The following is a 26,132-nucleotide window of genomic DNA, read 5'->3' as shown; positions in this document are numbered from 1 at the left end:
ACCTAAAAAACTGGATTTATTCCAGTTTTATTATGTAAATTCCAGTCTTATTATGATTTTATTCTCCTAGGAAAAAAAACAAGAATGGTTTTCTGTTAACTCTTGTCTTTAGAGATGGTTCATCAATGCCCAGAAGAGACATTGTAAGCAACACTCACTTACTTTGAAGAATATTTTTGGTGCAAGAAAATTAAATTAACATTTATTCTAACTTTAAAGGAGAATTGTTTTCTTATTTAAAATGATAAAACTGATTAAACAGTCCTTAGCTTGAAATAAAAGATACTCCAAATTTGCATTGCGTTGTGATCTATATTACTAAGAAGTGTTTAATTCATGTCACAAAACATGTAATAGTCTTCAGGAAAGCAATCTGAATGGAGCTCCTAAGTTGGTTCTGTCAAGAGCATAATTGAGCAGTGCCAGGCAACAGGTGCTCTGGTAAATGCTCTCTGTGATATTAGATGTTAGAGTAGAAGGTTTCAGTGCAACTGTTATGGCCTGTTCAGTGCTTCCTCATCAGTACAAACCAGAACAGGGATCTGGGGCAAACGTAAGGAATTCAAGGAGTCTGATCATTAACCAAACCTGCACAGACAGTGCAGATATATTCATGCAGCCTGAATAAACAGTTAATTGCCTAAGGGTTGGCACAATCATTTCTCAGTCAGAAACTAACAAAATTAACTCATGTTTCTTGGCTGTATTCTTCTTTAACAAAGTTTCTACACATGGAAATGCCTCAGAATAAAAATCTGAAATGTTGTTATAACAACAACCAAAGAAAACAGAAAGAAGAGAGGGAGGATAACAGAAAAAGTTAGAGTTTATATTTCATGGAAATCAATTACTAACAAAGAAAAAATACACCAAGTAAAACTAAAGGATATTTTTTTCTTACAAAACTTGCCTTGTATATTCCCTTTCTTTCAGAAAGTTTTTGAAACATCTTTACCTCTTCACAGACAAATTATTTTTGGCCTGTAATAATACATTTATGCATATTTAGAGCACAGATCATTGCCTTTCTAAATTTGTTCTATTACTCTCTAAAACAGTCTTTTTTTTTACAGATGTGAAAATAATAAAGACAATCTTTGTGACTTAACTCATTTTGCTCCTTGGTGCTCCAATTCACAAATATTATGCCATTGTTCCTTTGCTGAAGGTTATTTCAGCAATAACATCATCACAATACCAGTAAGAAATCTTTTAGTCTGTTACTTTGTCAGTGATAATCTTGAAGCCTAGACCACAGACTTATATCCATTAACTCTCCCAGTTCATTTTTGTTCAGGCATGAGACAAATTACAAATCCTAGATGTGTGTTTGTGTTGGTTCAACCACAGCAATGAGATGTTTCACATCAACAGAGATATTTTATGTACTACGAATGCCACTTTTTTTTGGAGCCTTGAAAAATGAAGAAAAGAGATGTTCCTTTCCTACTTTTCAGCTCTTTGCAGTTCAACTTCTTCCCTAGAGTTATTTCTAATAATAGTGGAAGAAAACAGAAGACAAACACTACACAAACACAATACTCTGAAATCACTGTGCACACTAGAAAGCTTAAATCACCACTGTTTTATAACATCTGCCAGCTTTTCACTAGCAGGAAAGAACACACCATGTCAAAGTAGGGAGAAAGACACTCTCTAAATAGCAAACCAACCATAAGTTTGGGGAAAAAAATGGTTTTTGCAATGAAATATATAATTATTTTCCTCATTTCTTTTTGTATATATTCCTCATGATTATAAGCAACACCATGTTCAAGAGTTTTCTCCCCAGAATTGCAGAACTCCCACCCAGAAATCCTTCATGGACTTCTTTTTTTGAAAGCAGTTTATGCAAAAGTAAATAGTAACTTCCTCCCTTGCCTGCTTTTAAATGTATTATTTTATATAGAGTAGCTCTGAAAAATATCTTTAAAATTTGAGAATTTGGTTTATACTCCACTTACATAGAAAGTGAATAGACTGAGAATGAGATTCAAAGAAATTTTTTGGCATGAGGTCAAATTCTTTGGATTTAGTGATTCAATAATCCATGAATGAAAAATATATACATTAAAACGTAACAACTCTAGTTATGGACTGTAGGTTTAATAAAGCATTTTACATTTCCCCAAGTACATTTTACAAGATGGAGCATAATGCTGCCTAAGCAAGGGAACTGTTATGCTCTATCAATTCAGTAATGTGTGTTTTTAAAACTCCCTAAATACAGACTGTATTTCTACTTTAAGTTCCACTGGTCTCTTGAGACATAAATTGCATTTTGAAAGAAACCTGTAAAAAAGGAGTTTTATTTTTCATTCTAGATTTCTCAATCTAATTTTCAAAATTAAATACAATTAAATACATTGTATTTAAGTGGTATATATCAGTGTTAATGGTGTATTTCCTTGTCTTTGGGGGGAAAAATTGATTATGTAACCACATTTGAATTGGTTCTTGCACAACATCTGTCACATTCACTGACAGTTGCTAAAAGCATTTGTGTTTGACTATTCATTGATATAATTTTTCTATTCTTTCTTAACCTATGGTTTGGCCACTGTTTCCCATTAACCTATAACCTACTGATAAGCTCAGCTTCTAGTAGGTGACAGACTTGAAGTTTTTGAAATTATTATATAGATTAATTCACAGAAGTGTTATTTTTATTAATTTTAAACCTTAAGCTCTCTATTAAATGCTGAAAACAAAAAAAATCTTTGTGTGATGTTTTAAAATCTACTTTTAGTTTTGTACTAGTCTTAAATGGTCTGATACTTACTGAGCTACTGCTCAAACTACTCATGATACCTCAGTCCTTTAACCTAAGTCAGTGGTGGCTTCATTCTATTGTTCAGTCACTGGCATCAGAAAACTATTCAGTATGCTTAAAAAAATAAAACAATTTGGAGAAAAACAAACCAAAACAAACCCAAAACTAAACCCAAATACAAACAAAAAAAAAAAATCAACCAACATTGCTGATAACTAAGCAGATCACCTAACCCTTGAAGATACGTTCAAGCCAAAATCAGCAGACCAGAAGTCTGTTTTTTCATGCATCTATCTGTCTACATCTCCTAGCTGACTTAAAATCTGTCTCTAAAGATCTCCCCTTCCCAGAAGATTAGAGAAGATGGAGCAGGTACTTTCAGAAGTGACCATCCACAAGCATGACTGTAGCAGCTCTTCAAATGAGGAATGACATCAGTACAGGACAAGCACCAAGCGTTACTACAAAACAGAATTGTACTCCCTTACAGAGGAAGTGTGGACAACTTCAGGAGCGTCAAAGGTAGCTAATGTAACTTTCAATCTATTTCAGCCAAGTGATAAACCACTTTCAGCTCCTCATAGACTGAAAACAAGAGCCACCCACTACTCCTGAATTCAGGACTATTCGTAGAGGAACATTCCTATGGATGTGTCTGGAGGGTCCAGTGCTGGGGTCCAAACCCTAAAACACAGAAGAGTTGCACTGAGGATAACAGAGGAAACACGACCTAGTTGTGCCCTTCCAGCAGAGTGTCTTCACCAAAGCAGGCAATTTTTAGCATGCTTTCTTTTGAATTACATGCTCTCCAAGTTTAAGGCAAAAGTTCACTAGAACCCTTTTACTGAGCTTTCAAATCCATTTGCATGCTACATTTGACAATGTAAAGCATCAGCTGGCCATTTCATATGCCATCTTCCTTTACACAGTCTTCCAGCTGAAAGCATGATTTGGGAACAAAATAGCAGTGAAATGAGCAAAGCCCATAAGGAAAAAGACTTGAAAAAGGAATTACTATCAATTTTAAAAATTAGACATGAGTTCTACTCACAGCAGTAACTATGTTGTACTGTCACACAGAGTAATGGGCTTAAATCACTCATCTTCAGTTTCACTACCCACTCAGTCCTAGCACTACTAATTTTAACATATCAACTAGCACTTTATTACTCTTTTCCATTCTCTCATCACTGAGCAGTCTTTTTTTTTTTTTTTTTGTTTCTTTTGAGGAATATTAGCAATAACACATTAAAAATAGTAATAATTGCAACTAAAAAATTGAGGACAATAAACTTTAAGTTAATGACTACTCAATATCAACTGGCATTTTACCACCAACTAATACAGCTTGCAAAGCTGTTAAAGTACTCAGAATAAAATTTGACTGTGGAAACATGTTTTCAACTTGATGAATTTTTGAATTTTAAATGTCTATCATTAATCATTAATGGCCCTGTCTTTTCAAGATTTTTATTCCCTCTTCTGTATGGCAAGAATGAGTTCTTTGTGACAAACAAAAAATTCACAGCAGTGAAATGAATCCTCAGGGCCTACATTGAACAGTAAGCCGAGGTCACCATACTTAGGCTATTAGTGACATTTTTTAATTGCCATCAGCCAGAGTTTGTACCACCTTAGTTTGCTTTTGCTTCTGGAAAACGTCAGCCTGCAACACAGTAATGCCAAAGTCATTCAGGAAGGGCTTTCAAGATTCAAAAGAGTTTGATAAAGCTTAATAACATCCTGCTGTATACCAAACAATACTGAAAATGTCTTTTATTATTACTAACTAAAGGAGAAGGTGAAATGCACCCTGGAACATTTCTCTCCACTGACTATAAAGGGAGCCTAGGAGATTAATTCAACTGTTCTGTACACTATGAAGAACAATAATGTAAAGAACTACATCTTCCATTGAATCTCACAATCCCATTCACTTTGGCTACACAAGATTATTAAGATGCCTTATATTCAATGTCCTCCTATGATGTCCTCATCCTTCCCTCAATGACAAACACTCGGGAGGCCACCCATGCCATCATTACATACCTCACTTCATTCAGTTCAGAATAAACCGATATTCAATCACTCTGTGAAGACCTAACACAGTAAGACACACTAATGCTTTTTACTGATGTGAGAAGGCCCATTCAATGCTCAGAGCAGCAAGGGTGGCATCTTGACAACTCCACCAACTACAAATCAACTCAGCTTAGAGCTGATGTTATGGAAAAGTTTCAACATATGAAGTTTTTGAATCAGCCTCATTCCATGGATTTTACTGTGAGTAGGAGTGATCTACAACAATAAATTTTCCCAGTAGATAAATTCATGTATTTGTTTATATTTATTAACTCAGGCAATTCTAATCTATATTTATTTAGATTAATACATTCTCCCTGGAAGTTAAGGACCCTCGATGACAATATTTATTATGTGTCAAGCAAAGCATGTTGTTCAGAAATTACGACTGATATCTACCTTGCCCCACAAAAAATAGGTTGATATTAATTTGAGCAAAAGCAAGAAAACACAAGTATGTTTTTCACCCAGATAAAGACAATTTAAAATGCATTTAGTTAAAAAAGGTTTAGTAGAATTTAAGAAGCTTTGGAAACAGAAAGAAGAAAAGTATAATCAGCTGTCATAAACTGCTTTGACTTTGTAGGCAGGATTTCTTTAAAGCCATTTGAATTATTCCAATTCATTCTATTTGCAGCAAATATCATAGCAGTTTCTGTCAAGGGTGCTTGCAATTCGTATACCTAATGATGAGGAGGTAACAGACAGGGCGTTTGAAATGTTTTGGAAGTTCCACATATACTTGTACATGTTTTGTGCAAAGATATGGGGTTTTGTGATGAAATGAAACATAGCTATTTTTTGCCCCAAATACAGAAAGAAAAGGGATCTCTCATACTTAAATGCTTCTAAGCAGGAATAGATAGATTATTTTACTTTTTTCTTTCTATTTGTCCTTCACTGTGTTTGATTCTCTTGCCAGTGACCCTCTGAAGACATATTCCTGTACAGAATATGACTTCAGTGATCAGCGCTGATATTTTCATGAAAGCACATAAATGAGGATCAATGCAGCTCCATTTGTTAACAACAAAATTATTTATGACACCAACATAAGCTGGTCTGGTATGTGAAAAATTGCAGAGACAGATGCAATTGCTAGCCCAGTGGAAATATGGGGGTTAAAATCAAACATGCAAATCTTCTCTTTCATTAGTGATTTCCTCTTTGTTTTCCTCTCCAATACAGTAATTATTCATCACACTTATTTCTGAGGATATTGCTGATGGTCAAATGGACTAGTAACTAATGTAGTCTGAATAAATTGAATTACCCTAGTAAACATATTTTTTTATGGTTAATACATGTAATTGCATAGTGTCAGATAATGGGCTGACAAACTATTGAAGCTCTATTGCATCACCACCTGCCAGAAAATATCTTTCACAAAGTCTAACAAGACATGCTACAGCAAGTGTATTTTAGTTTATGACCTGCTGTTCTGCCCTGGTAGAACAGGATATGACAAAGGAAGGATGTGTATAATATAAACCACCAAATAAAAAGTCTTTGAATTTGATTAGGTTCATTCCAGTGGGTTGAAGTAGGTCAGGGACTCATTAGAAGCCATTACTTTTAATTATACACAAGGGATACTATAGAAAATAATAATATGATATCCCAATCTCAAATCCCACAATAGATGCAGCATCTACAAAATTTTTTCACCACTACAGAAAGTATGGGGCACACTATAGGGCAAAACATTAAAAGAATATTTATGCATTAGGAACATTTTTCCAACCAAAGTACATCTTGTCACACACTGTGCAATGCTGTGCAACTCCAGAATGGATGAGAATCCATCTAAGGACAGCTCAAAGTGTCATCAATATTCTGTGCAAGGAATTCTATTGATAAATATTAAACAGTGGCATTTTCTCAGTATGGGAGTTCTAGATCAGTATTTCCACATCATTTCAAATCCTGGGGTTTTCCTCGGGTTAAGCAGTTGCACATTATTTATCCACCATCTTTAGGCAGGCTCTTTCTAAATATTTTAAGCCCAACTGAGGTCCAGGCACTGAATGATAAACCAAAGAAGCAGCAGATCAAATGAGAAATATTCATACTGAGATCAAATCAAAAGGAGGGGGGATGGAGGGAACCTTGAGCTTGGGAATTGCTGGTAGCTCTTCCTTTACAGAACCTTCTGTTCTCCAATCATCAGATCAAACAGAAAGCCAAGGATGGTCAGATAGCTTTAGGGACTTCTTAACTATTAAAATTCCCTTTCTACTTGTCGGTGAAACCCACACTTAATTATGTGTATCAATATATTAGACTCGTGTCAGACTCTGCTGAGCACAGTGTGAACTCTGATATTTCACATTTTCTAGCTCCACTTTCCTCATTAGAGCTTGTCACATCAGTGACTGGAACTCTAATCTCTTTTGATGAGTTTGAGAAAAATATACAAAAAATGTGCATTCCTTTTAGTCTGAACTAAGAAAGCTGAGTTTTTATTATTATTCAGCAGTAACAAATTTTCCTAGTAGGTCAGAGTATCCCTCAGCCAAAATCAGGTTTTCTTTACATTCATTTGATAATTTGTATCAGAGAGAGCACAGCAAGCAATTTCAGAGACTTGCCCAGGGGGACATACATTCATCCATGGAAATTTTTCTGATTAGGAGACCATCACTATGGAAGGAAGTATGAGATACAGGAAGAAAGGGAGAAGCATTGGAACAGGCTGCCCAGGAAGGTGGTGGAGTCACTATCCCTGGGATATTCAAGACACAACAATGTGGCACTTAGTGATAGCTCTGGTTGACAGGGTGGTGATCAAAGGTGACTTCAGTGGTCTTTTCCAACCTTAATGATTCTGTGAAGGGGACAGTGCTCTCAGCAGGATGCAAGATGGGACGCTCTGCTAAAGAACAACTCTGATGTTTGTGTTCACTTTTTACTGCTGCAAGGCCACTCCAGCTTACACCACCACCTGAGCAGTAGTGCCACTCTTTTGCTATCCATGCTGCCACCTTATCATGAGATACAAGTGATCAAAAAATATCATGAGGAGGAAAAGCAAATTTTGTGCTCTTGACAGCTGTCTCCACCCTTGTGGACAACATGATGATGTGTGAGCAGGGCTCAGCTGGCCAGACAGATACGTGCACTGCTTTAGTGGGTGCTTCCACATGTTCTACAGTGCATTGCCTACACTTCAGCTATGGCTCAGAAAGCCCAGCTTTCCTGTAGCCTCTCTGTCCCATGCTAAAGGCTTGGATACCACATATCAGAATGCATTAAGAAAATCCCTATGAATCACCATAGCTATTGATTCCTTTCGCAGCACACACAATTCATATGGGATTATAAAGCATCATCTTAAACCCATATACTACACACTTAGAGGAAGGAAAATTAAAAGTATCTCTGTTTTTTCTGTGTCCAGATTAATTATCTTTCATTCTTAAAACAATCAGACTTGGCTGATAAACAGTTTTACCTTGAGTTTCTAACCTTAAAATTTATAAAACATTAGCCAATGTCAAGCGGTTTCCAAAAAATTCAAGATTTCCTGTATTAACACAGTGAAATGCTAAGTCCAGTTGCTACCAGCAGAAAAGTGAAAGAAAAATGCAAAACATTTATGGATGAGAATGAGGTGGAGGGAAACAAAGCAACAATAATGATTACTTTAATTATGAGATAAAAAATTCAGACGGAAGACATAACCTAGTGTTTTCTTTCCCTGTACCTAATTGTCAGTGTCTTGACAAAGTACAACCTGGTTGTCAAGGGCGTGATCTTACTTGTCCCTTTTGAAAATCTCGGGTTTGAAACACAGAAAAGCAAATGTAATTGCATTATCCACCATCTGAGGATTGTTCAAAAGAGTAACTATCCAATCTTAGACTAGAAAAAAGAAGCCTTGTAGTTCGGGCTCAGAAGTATACTGCAGAAACAAAAACATGCCTTGTCCTCTACCAAAGAGCTATGTTGAAACCTGCATGTCCAAGCACATAGAGACTTGGGACCCACCATTTCCACCAAGGTATCCTGCAGACAGACTTTGGGGTTATGATGGTGGACATGGTTCTCTGGAGACTGCTCCACAGCCAAAGAGGAATAGCACAAACAGTGCTAAGATTAGCAAAACAATCAACTTTCACAAATACCTATATTTCATATATTTTACCATTCTGATAGGATAGGTACAGCCTTATAAATCATATTCAATGCATAAAGACAGATCACAACTCAAGGAAGCTGTGCACATGGACAGAGCGATAAGAGATACCTTTAAAGCCTAAACTCTTCCACCACATTTTGATCCTGTCAGCAGCCATGAGTAAAATTTCCAAAAAAGTAATGATTGTCATAAAAGTCAGAATTCAGAAGAAATTATTATATTTTTATAAATGTACTTTATATATGTATAATATACATATACATACATGCACACACATTCCATACATTGGGCCCTTTTTCTTTCTGTTCTTTTAGTGTAATTAGTGGTTTATACTTCCCCACTGAGGAGGCTACCCAAATTTTATTTCTAAGTTGACATTGTTACTGACTCAAATTGAACAAGATTAGCTTTAAGAAAAGCACAGCCTAAGGGGAATAAGTTCACTTGAAGAAACAGAAACCTTGCAGAGGTTTCTTACCTGTACAGCAATATATTCTCCATTTAAATAAGATACTTATAATATGGAGGAAATATTTTTTTAATAGCGCTATTTCTTATTGAACTTATTTCCATATATAGTTACATATACCTGACATTTTCTCCTTTTTTTCTTATATCTCATTCTTACTTATTTTCCTGAGACATTTTAACAGCCTCTAGTTCCCTCCTGCTCCCTTCAGGATGGTCTTTCTCTCTTTTCTCTACATGAACACATTCTTCCCAGATATCCCTTTTCCTTCCTTCACTCCTGTTCTCCTTACCTCTTCTCACCCTCTCTTCCTCAACCACAACTTGACTGAACTTAGAAGGAAAAGTAGACAGTAGTTGGCTTCTAAAGAGTGATTTAGAATACTCAGTTTGAGCTCTGCTTCTCTCCTTTGTTCATGTTCAGAGATACTCAGCAGAAAGGGCAAAGGGGAAACTCATTCTGTGAAATATGCCTGGACAGGGTCACTCTTGACTCTCATCTACTGAGTAGGGCTTCCTTTCCCACAGTAAACATTTTTGCTCCCTGACTGCATTGGGAATATGTCCACAAAGTCAGCAAAAACTGTATTTGATATAGGAAAAAAGCCTATATTGGATGAGCATTTCACAATTTCTGCAAATTCTCCTTTTCCCTATTTTTATTCATTGCAATTTAACTACAAATCAGTTTACAGTTATCACCACCATACAGCCTTGTTTGAGTGTGTTAGCCTTAGCCTTCCTGGCTAGTGCAATGGAGATTTCCTCCCTAGCTATGACTCTCCAATATCTTTAAGTCCAAATAGAGAATGATATATAAGTCTTTTTGAAGGTTCTTAAAAGTCCTCCTCAGTTAGCTTGATCCTGTAAGTCTGGCCGCACCATCAACATCCTACTTCAGCAGCTCAGCAGGATGATGAAAGAAGAGGGCCTGAGGAGCTTTCAATAAGTTCAAAAGCTCCCCCACTCAAATTTTTTCCCATGTCAGCAATCCCAGTAACAACTCAGATTTCTGACAGCATGTCAGTAGTCAGAGGCAGAGCTTGCTGATAACCACTTTCCAGCGCCCTGAGAAGCAGCTCTCCTGCCTGCTTTCCCACCCGCAGGGATCAGCTCACCTTTCCCATTCAGCATGGCCAGGCAATGCTTCAGTTGGCAGCCAAATAAATCTTGGCCCCGAGGCTGCACATAAACTCTTTTTTCCCACCTAAAACAGTTGAAATATCCATGTCAGCCCACAATGTATTTCACAGAATTGTGTCTTTTTTTAGCAGAATAAGAAACCAATTGGTTCTGTTCTGACCAAATATTGGAAACCTTAATACTCATCAGCTGTTGAAGATTTTTGCTATGACTGATGCAAAACACCGCTATTTAAACACAGCTTTAGTACAGATCTTCTGAAGATAACCCCATGTTTTCCTGACTGTGTTCTGTCTGCAGCTACACAGTGCACCAGTGTAGTTTTTGGAAATCTCTCCTATACTGTGCACAAATGATTTGTATTAGGGACTAGAGTGCCACTGTATCACTTCTAAATACTACAGCAGCTTTTGATGAGTGAACATCTTTTATTTTGAAATTGTCCTCCCTCAGTCTGTTGCTGCATATGTTAAAAGACCCCATCAAAAGCAAAATTACACTAAACTAGATTTAAAAGTGTCAAGTGCATTGAATAAACATTGGAGACATCAAAAGCCTGAGTGGATGCTCCTGACAACAAGTGGTGTGGGAATGCCAGCCTGTGCTGAGCCTGATACAATTCCATTTCTGTCTACTTACTGAAATTGCTTCACAAATATATTTCTGCATATCAGTGTCACCTATCCAGTTCCAGGCACTGGAAGAATTGGTTTAAAATTGCCAACTGAAAGATATCAACTCATTTTTTTTCTGTGGAATATCAATGTCATCTACATCTCTTTCAAAGAAGAAAAAAAAAAAAAAACAACCCACGCAACTTTGAAGCATTTGTTTTTGATGTTTTTAGTCTGTCTTCTCTTTCACAGTTTGTAGATTTTAGTTTTTAATCACAAAAGCTACAAAGCACTGAGGTTTATTGAAACAGAATTTGTGGGTTGCCTACATGGCAGAAGTTCATTACTTCGGATTCATATGATATTTAGTAGCCAATTGAAATACCATGTAAGAGATGTGTCCAAGATCATGTTTCTTTTTTAGCCCAAAGTCATCTTCAACACATCAGTGTGGTTCAAATATCTTCTGTAAAAACAAGTCTGGAGATGAGTATAATGTTGACAACCGTATTAAGAAACGTTAGTTCCACTAAGTCCACATTTATACATTGCATCTTCACTTGAGATGCATTTCTTCTGTGTAGGGCTAATGGGAGATCATTAAGTCCCTTTCCTCTAGGTTAGAAACCAATATAGACTGTTTTAGCAAAAGCCAAAGTGTGAAACACGGCTCTTATGTCACCTTTAGCATGCACACAGCCAGAACCAGATCTCCCAAAGGATTGCTCTAACACTGACACTGAGATAGGAAGGACTCTCTGACTCTCCCATGGTAGCAAGGCCCTGCATGGATTGGTCACATAAAACTGGAACACAAGTCCAGAATTGCAGAGCTCCACAGTGTATCTGACCTGGTGCAGGTACCAGGATCTGGCCTTGACTTCTTGAGGAATGTCTGACACTGAATAAAATATTTGCCAGATATGTAGGAAATAAGGTAACTCACAAGGTGACAGCCCCCACGGGGAAATACAGCCACAGAGTAAGAAAATTTCACTGGCCAAAATCCAACAGCAGAAGTTTCACAGATCCTAGAACATCTTCACAGAGATGAGATGCCCAAGAGCCCCTTTAGGCACGTAAGAGGGTTCTGTGAGGTCTGACTTTTTCTATCTGAGCTTGATAGTCCAAATATAACTCTTCGGATCTATGAAAACAATTAAGGAATACAGCTGCATTATGCCATTTCAAAATAAACCTGCAAATCTTCTGAGTCAGATTTCTAAAGAATGGCAATTTCATTCCCTATTAGAATAAGAATTTTTGTCTGACAGAACTCCCTGTACAGGGGAATAAGTTATTTTCTCTATGTTTGTACAACAATCAGTTTCTTATCTCTGAGCATTTTTCCTTTTCCATTTTTTATATTTTATAGCACATATCCTTTCCACTCACTTAAGACAGCTGAGCCAATAATTAACAGAATTTCACTTGAGAGAGAAAAATTTTAGCTTTATATACACAGGTGTCAGAACAATCAGACTCTAACAAAGAATGAATTGTTTCAAATGTACTTCTGCGTGCACAGAGGAGATTTTTGTGCAAAATAGGCAAGAGCAAAAGCAGAGATACTTCCAGTGCCTTTGCTGGAAGCCATTAGCTCCAATCCCCTCTACCACCCTAGTGTCAAAGCCAAGGGCACCTTCAGATCTGACCCTCTGCACAGCCTGGTGGACACAAACCTCAGAGCTGCATGGAGGACCTGGAGGTGCCAGAACGTGCTCTGTTCTGTAGCCAGCTACAAAACCTGATTGTCAGACAGGCAGCTGGCTGCAGAAACCCAGGCTCTGATGCCCTGTGCTCTGCCCCGCTAGCCAACACCTGGAGAACCAGAGTAGGGAACAGCACACGGTTCCCCATGCCAGCAGAGCCTGGCTGCACACAGCACACCCGCAGCGCCACAGCAGGCCGGAGCCGCACGGCTCACCCCACCAGAGTGCAGACAAAGGCTTTGCATTTTTCTTAGTGCCCTGAGAATGAAACCTCCCTCTGAGCTGCTGCCCCTCCATCCAGCGCTGCGGGACTGCAGCCAGGAGCCGCACGCAGGAGAGAGATGCTCTGTGGGACACACGGGGCTCCTCATATCTGCAGCGACAGAAAGACAGCGCTTCTGGGACAGAGCGCTGAGTATGAGTCACTAAGTGCACAGCTAGTATCATCCCTTTTAAGGCTTACAGAATAACTTATAGGGGCACAAAAAACCTCTGCAGCTACTGGTAGCTGGCTAGACAGGAGATTATTTGAATCTTTGCACAGGAGCTAGACCAAGCATATTATACCACCACTTTCACACATAGTGATTTTTATTTTTCCCCTCCCACAAGAGGACTGTTCACTTCAAACCACAAATCATTGCTATTACTAGTGTTATTTTCACATCTTTTCCTGAAAGAAAAGAAACAAACAGAAATGCCCTCTTCAGACCTCTGTTTCTGTTTGGATGCATCTGGCTCACACAATAAAAATAGCAGAAGAAGCCTTTCTCCATGGGAATTACTGGGTTTTCCTCATGCTACCATTTCATCATAGACTGTGGAAGTCTCAGCTCTATAGAATAAACTTCAAGAAAGATAATTAAGAATCGGGCTCTCATATGATGTAAGCATTAACTTCTCCTTACTATAATTTTTGAAGATGTAAAACAAAACAATGCAATTTTCCTATATTCTACAGAGAATAAGATGCTCATGTCTCAAATATTTAATTTCATTATTTAACTGTTTATGAAGGTCAAGGAAGCTTTTCACAGATGTGGAACTTCACCTGAAAGCAGCAGTTAAAAAATCAAAATGAAACAAATGATCAGAGATGTAGTCTTCTCACACATCTTTTTCTTAAAAACTTCTATATCCACACCTACATATTGTAGAGAAATAGGAAGCACTTGAGATTCTTCTCACACTACATCAATTTCCACATCTTATCTTACTTCAACTCATACCTGCTGTAGAAATCAAATCTAAAAAAAAAAATAATATGTTCAAACTTTCCAGTTAGTAATAAATTCTTGATGTATAGTCAGAACAGATTAATTTGTTTTATCTGTTTAGAATGCAAAAAGCAGCATGTTAAATATTGAACTCTCTCTCAGAATGTGAAAAAATATAAAAAGGAGAATTCCTTTTTATTGACTTCAAATATTAAATCTAAAGAACAGTTGGAAGGTAGAGCCTGCAATACCTGCTTTGATTAGCCAACAGATGTTCTACGGAGTCCAAACTTACTGACTCCCTGATTTTTACTGTTAACTCAAACAATAAGAAAAAAGAAATCTAAGCTTTCCCCCACAACTAACTACAGCCACAACAGCTCTCTAAAACTATCCCTGCTGTAATACTTCATTCTATCTGCTTGAGGGAAAGATTCCTATATCTGAGATAATTTGCACCTGCTTGTATGAGTCACCTGTTAGTACAGCTGCTTCTTAATGATAGTGCTTTGCAGCTGAGATAAGAATGAATTCAACAACTAAAGATCAAGAGGTGATTTGAGAGCCTAATACGTCACTTTCTTCCACTGAACAGAAAACTTATTTCCTTATGAAAATAAAATCATTACATGATCCAATAGCTAAAATGAGGAAAGAAAAAAACATTAGGACTAGAAATAAGATAAAGATATTTAATGTTGAATGTAACAAATAATGACAAACTTTTGCTGGATTGTACTTGATATCTAGGGTAAAACAGCAGAGTACAGAGTACAGACTTCAGGTCAGAAGACTTTAACTTACTCAGGAAATTGTCAGGTGTGATCTTATGGGAGGTCGGAAAAGTAGAGGAGTTCAGGAAGTTGGCAGGTCTGTCAGACAGCCTCCTACAAGTGCAAGAGCAGCCCTCGAGAATATTCAGGAAGATCACCAAATTTATCAGAGAATCTGCATGACTGAAGAGGGAACTTAGGTCATTGAAAGATTAAAAGGCAATACTCAGGAGGAGAATGGAGGGAACAGGAGTTTAAAAATAAATCATGCCAGACCACCCTGCTATCTCTCTAGAGTATAATGATGGGCTCTCTAGTCAAGGATAGAGCAGGAGATGTAATTTACATTGGCTTTAGCTTTTGACTCTGTCTCACACCGTATTCTTGTGTCCAAGTTACAAATTCACAATCTGCTGGTGAACAAATGGACAGGTAAAAATCCAGTCTGGGAAGGGTCACGACTAAGGGGACATACTCTTGCCTGGAGGCTTATTAAAATTTGACTACCACAGGGATCTATTCTGGAACTCATCCTGCTTAACATGTTCACCAGTGATCTGCGGGTTTCTGAGACAATGGAATGCACTTTCACACCAAAAGGGGGAAACTGGACAGGGCTGTCATATAAAAGGACTATAGAGTTTGAGGAACAGGCCAAAAGGATCCTTATGAAGTTTAACAGGGCGAAAAGCAAATCCCTGCATTTAGGAAGGAAATGGTCCTTGCAATGATGCAGGCTGGAAACTGATACATGGGGAGAGGCTCTGTGAAAAAGAACCCTGAAGATAGCAGCATGAGACAGCAGCAAAGAGGACAAGAAATATCCTGGGCCGTAGTAACAGGAGCAGGACACAGAATGGATTGTCACTCTCCATTCATCATGGTGGATGATGATGCACACTGGAATACTGTGCCAAGTGTTGGGTCCCCGGTACAAGACAGAAACTGATAAACCAGACCAAGCTCAGCAAAAGGCTCCCAAAATGTTTGGGAGCTGAAGTCCTTGTCCTGTGAGGAGAGGTTGAGGGAGCTGGGAATATCCAGCTTGAAGCAGAGCTGGCTCAAGAGGAAGTAAACACCAGTCCTTCAGCATCAGAAGATACAGCCAGACTTCCCAGCCATGATGCGGCAGCGTAAAAGACAAAAAGCTGAAAAAATAAATGTTCAGACTAACATTAGCAGAAACTTTTACACAATAAGACAGTCAGACAGAGCAACACACTGACAGAGAGTATCTCTCCATTCCTGAGGATTTTCAAGATGCAACCAGATAAAGACCTGAGCACATGGTCTGATCTCATAGCTGACCTTGCTTTGAGCAGGAGCCAGGGTTATCCTTCCTTACTAGTGACTGGACTGAGCTTTGAGTTAAGTGGTTCCTGTAGTTCATGAAGAGAGACAAGAACCTCTGTTGTGCAATTCACCTCTAAATGGACAAAGCAACCTCTACTGGAGACCTATTTGTCTCCAGTAACTGCAAAGATTAGATTAAAGTCACAGCTTCAATAATATTCAAATATATTTCTGTGTACGAAAGAAGCAGCAAATATTTGCCTTCTCATTTAAATATAGAAGTTAAATGGAAGTAGGCATCATCTGACCTAATTTTAGTCCTTTGATATGTCCTGACAGAGGAAAGTAAATATAACACAGTCATTGAAAACATGCAAGAACTTAAACCTATGCAGATTTTGTTGCTGCCTTAGGAATGGCAGCTGCACAGTCAGATTTTGGGGTCACTTTCTCTAAGCTTCCTGTGCAGAAAAGAAAATATATAAAATTTCATGTAGTAACTCATGAAATTGTAAAGGAAATTTACAAAATATTGCTGATCCTTAAAAATCAAACACACATGGAAGATTTCATAGTAAATTAAGAGGCTTCCAACTGTATGGGCAGGAATAGAATGCTATGACAACACAAAAGGGAAAATTTGCATTGAACCAAGAAATATACATCTGTGATTACCTAAAATATCCATATATGTACATAGGGTAGGAATAGACCAGAGCAAAAAGTGAGGTCCACTTCCTGTTGGTAAGAATGGTCTCTGCAGCAGCCCCAGTGGCATTCCTCACTGGCAAAATGCCAAGGAATTTCTTGGTCTCTCATGCATCCTGATTTTGATTTTATAACATGGGCAGTAAAATACCATTAGGCAGGTGTGCACCTCTCCCTGCTAAGGTCCAGTTCCCAGAGGTCCATGGTGTTCTCCCATGAGTGAGGGGCACCACTAGCCCTAAAGACCACTAGGAATGTGAAAGATGACTTCTACATCTTCCTTCTCTTTTTCATATACAGAAGCAGTGTCTGACAGCCTCCACATACAAAAAACTCAATGTATTTTAGCAACATGCTCTTTATTTATTTGCAAAAAAAATAAAAATCCACCAACTAGCTAAAAAGGTCAATTTCACTGCAGCAAAGGGATGAAAAACCGTATCTTTATTTCTGCCCTTTCCTCACCATTTTGAAGATGTTCTGTATAAAAAATGTCCATCTCATATAATCAATTTATTTTTTCTTAAACACTACTGCATTAAAAAGCTCTTGAAAAAAATATATTAATTTTCATGAGCATTTACCTCTTCCTTCAGAATACATATTGTCAGATTTATTTTGTTTTCCAATGGCATCATATACAGCTACCTTTCCAGCACAGGTGCCACTTCAGCTCTAGCCTCTTCAGCATGATGAGCCTTCCTTTGTGCTGTGTGTCCTAGACCACAACAAAAGCTCTTTGGCTGAGCTATTGTGAAAATAAGTCAGGGGTCTGATTGTTAAATATTTCTGCAGGTAAGAAAGAGCATTTACTTGTCATCATGCTTACCATCTATAAAACAAGAATAATCTCATTAATGTATACTGTTCCCTTTGCCCATTATCCATTTTTCAATAATGATACAATTCCGTATTAACAAAATGGTCTCAATATTTTCAAAGGAAAATATTTCAAAATGCACACTTTAATAAATTCTCAGTCTTTGTAATTAGAAATCAAACTTCTGCAATTTCTTAAACAAAGCAACATACTAACTATGCCACAAATAAATCAAATAAATTACCATTTTTAATTAGGCAAAACAAACAATTAATCAGATGACATTTAAAACTAATTTTCTCTACAGGAGAGAACACGATTTAAATCTGTGCTGAGCCTAGCACTCTCCTTGTGGATATTCCTTCAAATGCAGTGACATTCAAAATCATCATAACATTTTCAGAGACAAGTCTATTTCCATTTTCCAGTATTTGAGGTTTCACTTTTAAGACAGGCTTTTTCAATTACCAAACTTCCGTAGAAACGCTTCATGTCTTAAAGTTTCTGCTCAGCTCCATAGTATGTAATTGCAGAACAGCTGCACAAGTCATACCAACCACTGATAAAAAGGCATTACAAACTTCTAAGCAAATCATATTTATAATGCATAATATTAAAGGCCAAAGAAAATCAGTAGTACTTCAAGGAAAACTTCGGAAAATAGGGCAAGAGCATCTTGGGAAAGCGGTAAATACTGTGCAGCAATGAAAAGATGCAGCTGTCTAAAACATAACTCCCTTACAGCACACTGAAAACAGAATTACCTTACTTTTGGCTGTACTTTGTCTCCCAAATTAAAGCATTATCTACAGCTAACTGCTTCAAAATCTGGAGTAAAAAACTTAGGAGTCCAGTCTTTGAAGGAGTAGGCACTGATTCTAAGCACACGAGTCCTCTCCTGGATTTCACATATTTGAATACAGGAAAGATTTGCCCCTCTGAGCTATTTCAGGTGATCCAGAAGCCACAAAAGAAATGGCCTATTTCCTACTCTGAAAGTGTTCTGTAATTCTTCATCTGCAATGGTGCAAGTAAAGAGTGAGTCTGTAGGAGCCAGCAGATTAAGGCTCTGTAAGAACGGTCAGCAAGGAAATACAGCAGGTGCACATTTCACTTGCAAGCTTTGCTTAACAATTGTCATCACATGTATACACAGTTCTGCAAAGCATCAAATGGTAATCAAATGGTAAAAACACAGCAAAGATGTTTCATATTCACTAAAAGGTGAAAGAAGAGTTTCTAGAAACTTCAAAATGCAACAGAACATTTCACCCAGACCATTTTCAAGAAAAATCAGAAGTCCAAAATGATACCATGAATTTAATATTTTTTCTGTTGCCTGAAAGAACTATATGTAGTATGGTATCTTCCTTGCTTGGACTGTGACTCCCATCAGCAGAAATGAGTTCAGTGTATGTGAATTGAGGGTAGAACAAGTCTGGCTCTATATATGCCTTCTGGAGTGTGAGAAGGTAGCAGTAAATTTGCTCTAAGTGAAAGAAGTGGGAAGCTGAAGTGGCCATTTTCATAGCCAGCATATCGCTGTTGAAAAGGTAGTTGGAAAAATCTGTTTGTGACATATATTACATCCATCAGTTAAAGACTATAGCAAGTCTGTTTTATATTGATATATATATAAATATATAATAAAAATACAAAAATAATTTGTTAAAACATTTGAATTATGACATAAATATCACTTTCTGCTTGGGAAAAAGCCTCAGGGGAACAGTTCTACAGGCAAGTCCCTGCAAGGGAAATGCTTCCAGGGAATGCCTCCCTAGACAAATCTCCTGCTAAGCAGAATGCCTCTGGCAAAATGCTTTTGGTAAAATGTTTCTGAAAGGTGATGACTCTCTTGACAAAACCTGTGCTCTCTCTCTCAGAGTGCCCAAAGCCAGGCTTTCATCACAGCAAGCAAGGTGCAGCCCAAAAGTGGGATGAGCTCACTGTCGCTAACCAATAAAAATAAAAACTGGAACCAATTACTGCCTGTATCCCAATGATTATAAAGCCAGAGATTTACATAATCACAGTTATTACAAATATTTATACTCTGATTAGGTAATAGTGACAAATAACTGTCAGAACTAAGGGATTTATGTGTGATAGAGTTACTGAGACATAATCATACTGGAGTTATGCAAATTACTCCTCATCAACCAATCTTACTGTAAGGATTTGCATATGTGATTACAAATGTGGAGTAATTTGCATGTAACTCTGAGATCTGCCAGCCTGAGAGACGGCTTCTTCTGAGGAGTATATAGTTATCTGAAAAATCCTGACATTACACTAGCACTGAAATTTGGTCTTGTTTTTCACATTCATTGTGTTATCTGGTACAAGCACATCTGTTAAGAAGTTCTTGTGCCACAGAAATCTTAAATCACATACAACAAACAAGACTACTGGAGTTCCCCTCTTCCTCACTAATCTATTTAATCTCTCACTATCCTCTTGTTGTGGCTACATCTCTTGAGGACAGCCTTTTCAGTCCCTGAGTGCTACCTAAAAGTGAAAAAGCAGAAAGTAGGAAGTGTCCATATTTACTAGAGCATAGAATAGAGACCAGAGCACAAAGACAGATAAACATGCTGTAGAGATATTCAGAAAACGTCATTTTCCTAAAATAGATTGATCATGTTCCAAGCATTCTGCCATAATTAAAATTAGGAGCCCTGCTTTTTGTATTAAACCACTTAGGGCTAGAAAACTGACATCTCTCTAGCTATTTCTATCAGTTTCTTCTATTTCAGATTCCTTATCTCTTCACAATGGTCACTTCACTATGATATAAAGAGCTTTGCAACACTAGCTTTTCAACACTGCAGTAAAAGGCAGGGTGGGAAAGGAGTACAACTTTACAAAAGATTCGCTTTTTCACAACTTTTCTACCTAAAATGCTCATATATCTGTTTAATGATCCATCTGAATATATTTGGTACATGGAATTTTCTGCACATAATATTGAAAATGTTAATATATGCTGACAGCCTGGAATATCTGATCACATTATAGTTTAGACCTGAGGCCAGATCCTGTTTGCCAAATCCTGCCAGAATGCAGGTGTACCAATTCCCCTTATATTTCCAAAAGTGACCCAACCTTCATAATCCTTTAAGTATTTTTCTGCTTGTCTAAAATTTTCTTTGGAATTTAAATTATGTCTTCCATAAGAACATATCTATCATGAAATAGTTTGTTATTATCCCTAATGACCTTATTTAGGAAAACAGCATTTATTCTCATAATGCAAGGAAATTTGATTTGTAACATCAGCTTTTACAACACACATATTTCCTAATGTCACTCCAAAATATGTTATTCTTACATGGTCACTGTCTATTTGCTTTTCTGTATATATTGTGCCATTCTTTTCTGCTGTCAGTGCATAAATACAAGAAATTATATGCACAGAGATCTTTGCAAATAGAAGTATCATTGATCACACTTGAAGGTAATAACAAAAAAAACCCCTAAGGAAGGCACTTTTCAATACTAAAGACAATGAATAAAGCATTTTCAGATATTATTCTTATTCAAACAGTTTAGAACTAAGTGCTATCAGAGATGGGTGGGAAAAGGTTTCCCTACCCTGGCAACAATTTCAAGATTTCAAAATATTTTCTGTTCTGCATCAGGACGGAAACACAACATACCTGATTTTCCCGCCAAAAATAAAACAAATATGTATTTTAACATAGGAGATGTTTCTAAAAGCTGTAAAATCAAAATTTAAATCTCTATGTAGGAACCAAAAACTGTTCAGTTGGGACCGGGGGCTATTTGGGAGTTATATGTGTTTATAAGCACAGAAACTGCTTAATAGATCTGGAAAACTTACCATATTAGAGTTTTAGTGAAATTATACAATTGCATTAAAATTTTTGATTCAACTAGTTATAATTTTCAAAGAAAAAAGGAAATGTTCATCACAAAATTCCACACAAGGAGTAGTTGCTAGTATCCAAATATTGATGCAGTACTCATTTTATTCCATTTTATCTTTGTGGGGTTTTTTATAATTATTTTGTAACAAGTGAATCATTTGTCAATCAAATTAAAATTACAGTCAATGTCAGACTCATTCAAACCAGGTATCTAATTAGATGTAGTCAAAGTTATGACTCATAAACTAATGAGATATCCCCTTTTGATTCTTTCAGAAAGGAATAGGGATTACCTCACTTGAGAAACCTTTTTCCCACTTTGAACATTAGACCATAGTAATCATGAGATCAAAAGTAATTTATTAAAAGGGTCTATTCAATATGTATTGTATAAACTTGCCGCATAATATCCTATTAGGAAATTGTGAGTTCTTGTATAATACTGGAAAAACATTTAAAAAATCACTTACAGAATTGCTCTTTCATTTATTTCTTACATTCAAAAGAAATAAAAACGGTCATTTTATCCTTGACAAAGGCTAATTTTGACACAACAAAGCCTGGCTTTGGGCACTTTTCTCACGAGTCTGAAAAAGTTACAACTCTCGTGCCTATACACCAAAAAAAATAGTGGGGATAACACCATTATGCCATAGGTTCTTGGCATCACCAATTCCTGAAAACAGATTTTAGTTCATTTTTCCTATTATTTTTAATGATAGGAAAAATTCCAGGAATTCATGAGGGTTTCTGTGTTTTTCTTTTTAGAGAAAAGCTTTAAGCTTTTAAAATCAAGCATCTAGAATACTAATGCATAGTTAATATTCTGAATCTACTTCTTTACACTGATTTATTTTAATCTGCTCCTTTTCTGTTGTAGAATGTAAGCCCACACCCAGAATGACTAATTTAGGCACTGGTGTACATACATTTCTAAGAGCTGCTGAACCCAAGTGTAATCAGTGTGACTGGGTTTAAACACAGCTTGTACATTAAGGTACTTTTTTTGTACCTTATTGCCTCATTGACCAAAGGACCACACTCTACTGTGTTGAAATGGCTTTTCCCCATAGACTCGTAGAATTATTTATGTTGGAAAAGACCTATAAGACCACCAGTTCCAACTGTTAATCCAGCACTGCCAAGTCCAGCACTAAAACAAATCCCTAAGAACAACATCTACACATCTTGTCAAGAACTCCAGGGATGGCGACTTCACTTCCTTGGGCAGCCTGTTCCAACACTTGGCAACCATGCCAGAGGTTTGACAACTATGCCAGAGGTTTGGCAAACACTAAAGATGAAGAACATATGTGGACAGTTCTTACCAGGTTAAGACAGACTTGTGGTGCCCCATTTTTCATGCTTGTAATCCCACCAGGTCCCATCCCCAGGAAAGAGTGAAACAAACTGGGATATTTTGGAAGTTAATTTGTCCTAAACTCTGCTGTCTCTAGTCCTCTCTGCCTGCCTCCTTTGCAGCAGACTCTTAGCAGGGCACTGGTGTTCAGTACTCCCAGCATCATGGGATGGACATGAAAACAGGAAAACAGCCACATTCCTGGAAGAGATTTCCCTTCAAAATACTTGCAAAGTGTTCACTGCTCCTTTGTTAGCTTTCTGCTGCACGTGCAAGGCTCGTGCTAAGGGGAACATTTATGAATCCCACTGCATAAAATTAAATCAATGTACCCCGATACTGGGCACACAGTCTAGCCTGGGATGACCTTATCAGTCTTATACAGACTTGAGTCTCAAGGTAACAAAAGAGCTAATAAAGAAGGCTAAAACCTCCAAACCTGACATGTGAGCTACAAACTACTGTTTGGTAAGTCTCAAAGTCAGTAATTGCCTAAATTCTTAATCTCTTCTTTATTTTTAGCATCTGTTATGCTTCTATACAACAAACACTCTTCCAAACCTCTTTTGATATCACTGATGTTTTTTAGGAATAGTACCTATGAAGGACTTGACAAAGTATGTTAGCTGCAATCAGTACTTCCTAAGTGAAAACTTTTATGGCTTTGAACTCCAGAACAGAAGGTTCATGTGACAGCTCAGCTTGATTTGTAATTAATAAATCCACAGGTCACTCAGCAAGAGTTCCTACAGCAAAGGATTGTTCTTTCGTATATTAGGACAGGACCTGACTCCAGCAAGGTTGAGGCTGCTGGCCAGCTAATTTGGGTAGCACATGATGCTGAGCATCTGCTCTGAAACAGATGCTAAAGCTTTCTAAAGCTAGACACACTTCTCTGTCTAGAGGTCCTAGTAGATGGTGCAAATAGAAACAGCGGGGGCACTGGTCCTATTTATATCTATTCCACATATCTCAAGTTCATAATTCCATCAAAATACTAAGGATCTTTATCAAAGGACATCCATATATATGCATTCCACTTCAGACAAGTGGTCTGATTTGTGGAAGCCTGGTCACCACAATGTGGCAGCCGACCACTCAGAAATGCTGCAGAACAGGCCAAGAAGAATAAACATTGGTCGAGATGATTCCATCAGCCATGCATGCTTTAAGAGTGTCCTCACCCAAATTTAAAAACCTGAAAAAGCTGCAAGTCTGCTGACCCCAGTTATTCAGTGGTATCTCTGTGAGCAAAAAATTCAGAAACCTTCTGGCAGCTTGTCTACTAAATCTTCATTTTGACATGAAATTTGTTTACAAGACAGAGACAACATCCTTCAATAGTTTTTTCTGATTAATTCCTAACTTACTCTGCTGAAATCTTAACCTGAAAATATGATAATGTCTCGAAATCCAGTTAGAAAAAACAACTCAATGGGCAGCATAATAGGGATAAATCTTATTTAAACAAATTCAGAATAAGACATCACAAATCAAAATAATTTTACTACAGTTTTTAGTACAAATTGTATCTACTCAGTCTAAAGACAAAGAGCTTAGATGTTTTTAGGTAGGTAGGTAGGTAGGTAGGTAGGTAGATAGATAGATAGATAGATAGACAGACAAATAAATGTAGGTTGAAAGTCCTGGGGATAAAAGAGACCCAAGGAACACACACACTCTTTCAATCCTTGAGTGTTGAGAGGCTATTTTTAATGTTATATTTTGCCTACTTTTCCCATCAATGTTTTTATTTGATCTTAAATGACCTGCCAGAACAGGGGCCAAGTATCACTTCCGTGTTGTAGACATCTAAAAAAGTGAACTGAAAAGACCATAGTTACTTCACATACACTAATTAACTATCACAAGTGAAGAATTCTGAGTCACTACAAACAGCAACCAGTTTTGAACTTGGAGGTGAAAGTGCACATACTACAAAGCTCAAAAATGTCAGGGAGTTATATTAACATCTGACTCTCAACTGAAATAGATTACTTCTGGTGTTGAGGAATAGCAGAAATCATTGCCCTCTGGTGGTCAAAATGGCATTTTTAGAGCATCAAAATTAAAGCAGGGTATATAGGGATAATAATAGACTATCCCGTTTACACAATGAAAAATCTTAAAGGACACTAATTTTATAGATAATAGGAGAAATAGTATGGTCCTGTCTTTCAGGATAGAGGCTTTTATCAAATCCTTAAGCTAGATGCAGCTTTTCTCCAGAAAAGAGTTTTCTCTAGTTCAAATTCAACTTGTATGAACATACACCCATGAAATGTACTACTTACCTTCATTCAGTGTCAGGAGCAAAGCTCATTTTCAGCACCTCATCACCTCCATCAACAATAGTTTAAACACAACATTTAAACATAGTAATCCACTGTTATATCTGTGTCTGAGAATGCTGTTTTTTCTAGACAGCCCTACAGATGGATGTGAAGTACAAACTCAAGCAACACAGCCAATCTAACAATGGTTCTCATACAGGGAACAACCACACAGGCTTCCCACAGCCCACCCACAGGCCAGGAGCAATTACTTTGCTGCTGCCTGGGATGCTGGGGTGAGAAGAGGGATTTGTTGTGCTCCAGGAAGAGAGAACTGTAACTCCTTCACTCTGCTGAGGGCATATGCACACTCTGTCCATGTGCCATATGAGTGAGTTCAGAAAGGACACTGCGTTCTGTCACACAGACTGCCCACATGCATGCTCTGCCTTTGTGCTTGCAAAGACTGGTACAAACACATAGCACAGCACACTCCTGACCATCACCACACATAGCAGAATCAATCAATCACACAATCTTTAATATGAGCTCTATGATCTTCACCAAGCATCTGTTGATGTCATGGCTGCTCATTTGACAGACACTTTAATAAGAGACACCCTTTAGGTTGGTTCCTTGTTAAAAGTCACAACAGTTCTGTAGACACAGCAAAGGAGAGGAATGATCTGAGCCTCTCACTTCTCTCACAGCCCACCTGAACAGGTCTCACTGCAGCTGAGTGCATCTTGAGGGTTCAGTGCTGAAAGTGAGGCTCCCAACCACCCTTTTATGTGCCAGTTGTTCTAAGCACCACTCTTGCACCTAGAAAAATCCCAGGAAATCTGTATCCAAGAGTGAGTTT

The 26,132-nt window shown here is 37.5% G+C and overlaps 1 protein-coding gene across 4 annotated transcripts in view; it reads right to left on the bottom strand.

Moving 5' to 3' along the window:
- Positions 1-26,132, bottom strand: part of GRM8 (glutamate metabotropic receptor 8) — a 307,818-nt gene that overhangs the window by 245,463 nt on the left and 36,223 nt on the right. The window lies entirely within an intron of this gene.

This window comes from Parus major, chromosome 1A (genome assembly GCF_001522545.3).
Source record: "Parus major isolate Abel chromosome 1A, Parus_major1.1, whole genome shotgun sequence".
NCBI classification, from domain to species: domain Eukaryota; kingdom Metazoa; phylum Chordata; class Aves; order Passeriformes; family Paridae; genus Parus; species Parus major.
This window is presented reverse-complemented; position numbering and strand designations above follow the sequence as displayed.